The 8,059-nt window shown below is 50.1% G+C and overlaps 1 protein-coding gene and 1 pseudogene across 6 annotated transcripts in view; one reads left to right on the top strand and one right to left on the bottom strand.

Moving 5' to 3' along the window:
• Lmntd1 (lamin tail domain containing 1) overlaps window positions 1-8,059 on the top strand; it is a 229,170-nt gene that overhangs the window by 156,910 nt on the left and 64,201 nt on the right. The gene's annotated exons all lie outside the window — the stretch shown is intronic.
• Window positions 1,851-1,963, bottom strand: LOC116100202 (annotated as a pseudogene).

Genomic DNA, 8,059 nt, shown 5'->3' with positions numbered 1-8,059 from the left:
AGGGAGGGAGGGAGAGAGGGAAAGGGGAGGGGGGGAGAGGGGACTTTCCCCGTGTTTGCCTCTCACCAGCACATGAATGAGAAGTTGAGCAATATGCTACTTGAGTGGTTTATGAGCAGTCATTACAGGGACAGAGCCTGGCCCATGAACGTCATATTACACTGTCAAGAAGACCAGCTATGGAGACCTTGTTAGCTTGTAAGATTTTCCTTGTGTCAGCTCAGAGAGAGAGGAGTTAGTAAGGGGTATTTGCAGACCCCAAAATGTAGTTCTGTGGTACAGACCATTGTTACTTCAGAATGTGCCTTATGTAAGGACTGGTCCTCTGTAAAAAGCACAGAAGGCATCAGACAGCGCTCACCTGGCAGGGTTTAAAGACTGCCCACCCCCAAACAATCATAAAGCACATGTCTAAAGTCAGTGGCAACGGTTGTTTGGTAGTAACTCTGACTGGTAGGATACAAAACGACGTCTGAATCTGAATTTTGTATCTTAGACATGGAAACCTCATTTCCTTCAAAGAAAGGTTTGTGGTTGATCTTGACCACTTAGCTTTCCGCTGGCTGGCTGGGCTGGTTAACTGTCTGTCTACTGTAAGGTTTGTGGTTGATCTTGACCACTTAGCTTTCCGCTGGCTGGCTGCCTGGTTAACTGCCTGTCTACTGTATGGAGCAAAGGCCTCACATCAGCCCTGTAGGACAGTGTGTAATCCTCACATCAGCCCTGTAGGACAGTGTGTAATCCTCACATCAGCCCTGTAGGACAGTGGGTATACCAGCTGAGGGCTCAGTAATAGTTTTATCAATGACTCCGAAAACAAAGGCAACCAAGGAGCTCTTGGATGTCTTTGTAGTCAGATTGAAGGTAGACTCTAAGGAGACCATTATCTCTGAAATTAACGCTGTAAGGAGTTGGTCAGGTCTAAGAAGAGAACCAGGGAGCCTGTGATGGCTAATTTTATGTCAACTTGACACAGGCTTGAGTCATCTGAGAAGAGGGAACCCCATTTGAGAAAATGCCTCTAAGACTGGCCCATAGCAAAGACTGTCGGGCATTTCTTTTTCTTTTTCTTTTGTTTTCAACCTTTAATTGGTTCTTTGTGACTTTCACATCATGCACCCCAATCCCACTCATCTCCCTCTCCTCCAATACCTACCCTCCCCCCTTGAAAACCCCTCAACAGAGAAAACATTTTCATTATGGCAGCTGTAGTGTGTCCCAGTGTGTTCCACAGCATACCCTTTTGTCCACACTGCTTGCAAATGTTCGTTGTGATGGCTTTTGGTCTGATACTAGGCCTCTGGCTTCTGCTACTCTGTCAGTACTGGGCTCCCCACTGGGACTCCTCAGATACCCTGAGACATGGCTGGCCTTTAGTGGTAACACATCCCTGATGCTGCAGGGCCACAGACTGGTCTCCAGTGACAGCACAAGCCAGGACCCCACCATGGTCCCAGGTGGCATCACCAGCTACTCAATGAGACTGTTCTGCTACCCTGGAGTCTCCAGTCCTACCCCTCTTCACTGTGTCCATGTCCTTCTGTTTCTTTCTCTTCCATCTCTCCACCACTTACTTGTTCCTCTTAGTGGCACTGGGTGTCTCTGAGTGTCTGGGTCGTCTTTGCCACAATCCAACCACTCCCCACAGGCCTGAGTGGTGCCAGACTGGTGATCATCTCAGGTTAGCTCCTCACCCAGACCTGCCCGGGTAGCCCCCTTGTGGAGGTCATCTAGCTTAGGTTCGTTCCTGCCCTGGGGTCCATGGTGCCAGGAGGGGTTCTCCTAGTCTGGCTTGCTCCCTGTCCTCACACTAGACTGGTGGTCATCTCAGGTTTGTTTTTTTTTCAAGGAGTGTTAGGTTACTGATCATTGAGACGCAGCAGAGTATAGACATGGCCTCTCTTCTCTCTGCCACCTACTCCCGCTACACAACAGTCACACTTGCCGTGGCTCTAGGAGCACAAGATTTTCTTAATTAGTGACTGATATGGAAGGGCTCACTCCTGGTCAGGTGGTAAGAAAGCAGGCTGAGGAAGCCATGGAAAGCAAGCCAGTGAGCAGCCCCCCTCCCCAACCCCACCCAACCCCCCCCACCCGTCTATGGCCTCTTCATTAGCTCTGCCTCCAGGTTCCTGCCCTGCTTGAGCTCCTGCCCTTCCCTCCCAAGTCGCTTGCTCATGGTGCTTCACCACAGCACCTGTGACTCTAACTAGGACAGACCCCATTCACTGGTGGTGTGATGTCTGTCCTCACAGTTCACAAAGAGCCATAGGGACAGTTGGGGGTGTGTGTGATGGTTAGGGTTGTCGACTTGACAGAATCTAGAATCCCTTAGAAGATATGCTTCTGGGCACAGCTAGGGGCTCTCTTGGTTGGACTGGCCTCTGGTCATGCCACTGGGCTTCTGTTGGTAGGCTCAGTTGGCGTGGGAAGACCCGCCTCTTTCCTGGGCTGGATTCCGGACTGTATACAAGGAGGCAGTGAGGGAAGCTAAGCCATTCATCGCTCTTTTCTTCCTGACTGCGGCTTCTGCTGTGTTGGACAGTGCCATGATCTGTGAGCCACAGGACGCCCTTCCTTAAGTCGCTTTTCTCAGATTATTTTTACCACCACAACAGACAAGAGCAAAGACGAGGAGCCTCGAATGGACTCCAGTCCAAACCCACAACGACAGACAAGAGCAAAGATGAGGAGCCTCGAATGGACTCCAGTCCAAACCAAGTCTGCACTGCAGCCGTGTGGTAACTTCATTAGAGGGGTCTGAATGCTTTCACTGTTTGACCGGCCGGTTTTACTTTTTGGTTGCCAGTTTTGCCCTCTCACTGCGCCCACCTGCCTGCGTCCTCTTACTCTATTGCCACCTTCCTTCTGAGTCATCTGTTTCTGACCAGACCTCAGGGTTGCTAACCTCACAGGCACTGTGAGAAAAAGGAGTCCTGAGGGGCTGTCACTGTCAGGCACAGGAGTGCGAGAGTGAAGACCTGGCCCCTTTGGCTCCCACCACCTCCCAACTCCCCCGCCTCCCCTGCCTCCCCTGCTGCCCCTGCCTCCCCTACAGCCCCCGCCACCCCCACCTGAACCTCTCAGAAGCTGGCCATGGGTCTGCATGTTGCTGCTTGTGCCTTCACAGCATAGATTCAGAAGTGCTGTCTTGGAGCCTGTGGGTGTGTTAAGGGGTCTCAGGTGTCATCTGACACTCAGCATTGGCTGTCATGCCTTGTAGAGCCGTGGCTAACAGAGAACAGGCTAGGGAGGCCTCAGAAACTGGCCTCTGACATCAGCTCTCCTGAACTCAGACCTCCCAACTGGCTAGAATTAGTTACCCAAGCCCTTGAAGCTTCAACTGCCCTCCATCTGTAAAGCTGGGGTGATGTTCTGTTGTGTGGTGCTAGCAAAACTTAAGGGATATATAGTGATGACTCAATGCAGTTATGGGGAGAGTTCATATATACACTCATATACACTTGTGTATATGTAATACATATAAAGTAGATATAATATATAAAGCACAGAGAGAGAAACAGATTGGGAGAGGAGAGAGAAAGAGAGCATTGGCATTCCCACTGCCACTGGGAAAGGATAATTCCCAAACACTGTGTGGAGTGCTGCGAGCATACTCCAGAGAATGAGCACACACAGGCACCATGGCCTCCTCTGCAAGAGCCTCTCACTGTCACTCAGAAACTGGGCACCAAGTAGCCTCTTTCCCCACCCCACTTTTTCCCTCTCCTCTCCCTCCCTCCGTAGTACATTTATAATTAAAGTGAACTTGAGACCGTAAGCACACAGGCTATATGCAGCATCTCCTGTAAATCCCCTGGATATTTGTAAAGCTAAGACTTCTGAAGACACGGAAGTGCAAGAGTTCCCTGAGAAGGGCTAGAAGCTTTCTCTACTAAGCTTTTATTAAAGCCAAAGGTTACCTGAGACAAATATCTTATGACCGGCGTTTCAAAGAGAGGAAAGAACCCACACTTGTGTGACCTGTAGTGACAGAGCCCACACTTGTGTGACCTATAATGACAGAGCCCACATTTGTGTGTCCTGTAGTGACAGAGCCCACACTTCGGTGACCTGTAGTGACAGAGCTTTTCTATATTTATTTTGCATTAACTGTGTTCACAATAGCCAGCCTTGGCATCCATTTTGGCAAAAGTGGCCCACAGGAAAGGAAAGGCAGAAGAGCCCGGGGTAGGGGTGGGGTGCTCCAGAAGATGAGCTGAGTGTTGGCTTTGAGAAGGTGGCAGAATCATAGTCCATAAGCTTCTGGGACCTCATTGTGTCCCCTAGTCAGGCTGCCCCAAACAAGTGTCTGCTCCTGTGAATATACTGTACAAAGCCCTAGGTGCAGATGTCGGGGCGGAATGGGTCCTCCAGGACCCCCAGCCAGTCTGCAGCCTGTCACAAAGCCAGCCATGGGGCTTCACACTCCTATTTTACGCTGTGTTCTGTATTCATTTGTATCCCTTTTTTATTTGTCGCTTCCACATGTTAAGTCTAACTGGTCACCAACTCCTTAAGGTCTACCCTTGTGTTTTATGATCAAGAGTTGCAAATGACTCTTTGATTATAGACAGCTATGCATGGCAGTGGCACCGTGGAGCTGTGTTAGAGTTGAGATTTAGATTAGCCATTCACATTTAGATAAAGCCAGCATCACATCCTAGTGGGGGACACGGTCACGTGTCTGTGCTGATGCTCAGGTGGCTAACAGACTGAGCTGCCAGTTCTAAGCATGCCCAGCACAGTGTAGAGCATGTGATGCCTGGTGACACTAATAGTGCTGTTAGTGCCCCCTTCCTCTCTGGGTGCACCTCCTCTCATTCCTGTATGTTAAGGCCAGACTACCACAGTACACCAGCAGCCTGGTCGTGCAGTTCCTGGTTACACCGAGAGGCTGTGTCCAGAAACTGGCCTGCAGCATCTAGGTCTGTGCAAGCATACTGGACGATGTTCACACAAGAACAAAATTGCCCAGTGAGGCAATTCTCAGAATGTATCCCTCTTATTATACAGTGTGCGGCTAACTTGAAAAGGTGTGTGTGTGTGCGCGCGCACGTGCGCATGTGCGTGTGTGTGTGTGTGTGTGTGTGTGTGTGTGTGTGTGTGTGCACGCGCGCGCGCACGCGTGCACATTAGCTGACTCACTGTTCTCAGCCCAACAACTCTTCCCCTTGATCTTTTCTTAGAAGTGCCTGTAAAAGCACAGAGACCAAGAGATATAAACAAATGTATTCTTAGCAGCATTTGTGTGCCAGGGTGTGTACTTGTCTGGCGGCTATAAGCCAATGCCAGTGTTTTTCTCTAACACTCTGCGGTTTGTTTTGAGACAGGGTCTCTCACTAAACCTGAAGCTAACCTGTTAGTCTGTGCTGACCAGCAAACCCAGGTTCCACCTGCCCACCCTCTCCCCACAGCCCCTCCCCCCTCCGCCACCCTGGTGATGGGTGGGGTTACAGGATACTCTGCCATGCTAGATCTTACATGGGTGCTGAACTCAGGTCCTCATGCCCACACAGCAGGCACTTCCCCACAGACGTCCTCAGACTGGCTGTGTTGTGTTGAATTGCATCCTGTTACTGGATAAGCAAGCACAGTGGGGGAGGCTCCACCAAGGTAGAGCAGACTGTTGGCCAATCAGAAACCTGCTTTCTATTTTGGGGCAGATCACATCTCGTGGTGCTGAAGGTGGTTGGTAAATTCCCTCCTTCGCTGAGCAACCGCTGGGTTTTAAGAACCGTACTTGGTCTCTGTGGCTGCAGCAGGACAGAATTACTGCTTTCTCCAGGTTTGCCTTCTGCCTTTGTGCTTTCTAGCTGTTGCGTGAACCTCCCCTGGGTTGCAGTGTGTGAACAAATGTCTGCTCCACCCCAGATGGGTCACCACCAACAAACCAAAGAAGTGATTCCACTCAGAGCTGGCCTGGGGAAACAGTGAGCTTACTTGGTTATGTATAGGTGCAGGGGAACTCCTGGGCCTTTCCATCACTGGAAAAGCGCTTTCTCTTCAAGCAACTGTAAAACTACTTCCTTATCCTCAGAGAGGGACTGAGCCTGGAAAGCCCCGCCCCCATCCATGACGGAAGACATAGATCAGCCAGATCTTGTGTTCGTTCTCCAGTGGGTAATCACGGCTGATGAGAATTCAAGGAGGTGACAGCCACATCCCGCCAGGAAGACGGTGTTCCGCAACACCACACTAAGTCAGATCTTGACATCTATGTAGGCCACCCGTGCACCAATGAGGTAGTTGGTGTCATCTTAAAGATCAAATGACTTTACCCATTACCCTTAGCTTCACCTTCAAGCCGGGCCTTCTGGATTCACGTGTTGCCTTTCCATCCAGGAGAGCATCCTGGGTGCTCTGATGCCGACCTCCCTTAAGGTCTCAGCACTGGGACAGGGGACTTGAAGCTGTGTCCACCCAAGGAGTCGTGTGTATTTTAAGGGGTCTTGAGGCATCGTCGGCGGTGTTGAGAGTGCAGAACTCCCTCATCTGCCTGTTTGGCTTCTCTTCACCTGCACCAGCGGCTCCACCACAGCCATGCAGCAGATCCCCTGGGAGCCAGCAATCCTGTGAACACTGTTGCCTGCACTCAATCAAGACCCATTTGGTCAAGATCTCCAAGGGTTCAGCCTGGGACTTGGAGCTGTTAATGGCTCCCTTGGTGCCTCTAATAAGTGGGCTTGGTTGAAATCAATCAAAATGTCCTACTTGGGTGAATTCCTACAGTCATTGGCACATATAAGTCTCAGAGGGCCAAGCAGAAAGTGTGGCGGGCAGCTTTTAAATTGTAGTGACAGTAGTCTGAAGAGGTAACCTGAGGCAGAGCCTAAAAGAGCTGACTCTGAGTGACAGGAGTTAAGTGTGTTCACACTTGCCGTGTGAACCTGTCGCACAGGGGCAGCGGTCACACCTGTGGCTGTGGGGACGTTTTGCATGTTAACCCCATGCTGTTCCCTCTAGCAACAGCCAGACTGCCTGCTTTCCACGAGATCTCACAAGCTTCCAGTCTGCTCTGAGGACACCTGCCTTCTGAGGTCTGCGATCGGCTCGTGTCAGCCAAATGCCCAATCTGTGTATTAGCTGAGAATCAAGGGGCAGATGTCATCGAAGGCAGAGGAACTCAGAGCTCTGCTAAATGCTCCCATTTCCCTGCACGGCTCATTAAAAATGAATGAGCAGTCTATCTCTGCCCGACAGAGCCTCCCCTTGAATTATTGAAGTGAATATTAATAGCAGTGGGAGGAACGCTCAGCCAGCCAGCTCCTGTGTAAGTGTGTTAACCTCTTTGGGCCTCAGTTTCCCCCTGGTATAGGTTATGAGCATGGAATGAAGCAGAGCTGAGTTCATGTCTGGCCAAACGAGGGTTACCTGTTAGTATTTATCTTCCGGGTCACTGCTTGGGTATGTCCTGGAGAAATATACTTAAGAAATAATACTTGCTGAAGGGCTGTGAGATGGTTCAGCAGGTCATTGCTTGGGTATGTATCTGTTAGTATTCATCTTCCAGGTCACTGCTTGGGTATGTCCTGGAGAATTATCTGATAGAATTCACCTTCCAGGTCACTGCTTGGGTATGTCCTGGAGGATTATCTGATAGAATTCATCTTCCAGGTCACTGCTTGGGTATGCCCTGGAGGATTGCATGTTAGTATTAATTTTCTGGGTCAGTGCTTAGATAAGTACTGGAGAATTACCTGTTAGTATTCGTCTTCTAGGCCAATGCTTAGGTATGTCCTGGAGGCTCTCTGCTGAGAGCTGACTTGATGTGGCATCCGTTCCATTTTTCCCTTTCCTGATTGATGAATTTACTGAACACAAGTTTTTTTTGCCATTTCACACTGTGTGTGTGCACGGGCGTGTATGTGCATGTGTTCTTGTGGTCTCTCTCCCCTACTAAAGTAAACTTTGTGAGGAGAGGGACTGTGCTAGGCATAGGCTAGAGGTACCTAATGTATGGTTCACAGCACTTAAGAAGTAATACTCGCGGAGTCGCAGGGGACTTGCAGGGCAGCAGGGACAGGACAAGCTCTAGCCAGAGACTCTAAGAACATCT

This window comes from Mastomys coucha, unplaced genomic scaffold (assembly GCF_008632895.1).
Source record: "Mastomys coucha isolate ucsf_1 unplaced genomic scaffold, UCSF_Mcou_1 pScaffold20, whole genome shotgun sequence".
In the NCBI taxonomy this organism is placed as follows: domain Eukaryota; kingdom Metazoa; phylum Chordata; class Mammalia; order Rodentia; family Muridae; genus Mastomys; species Mastomys coucha.
This window is presented reverse-complemented; position numbering and strand designations above follow the sequence as displayed.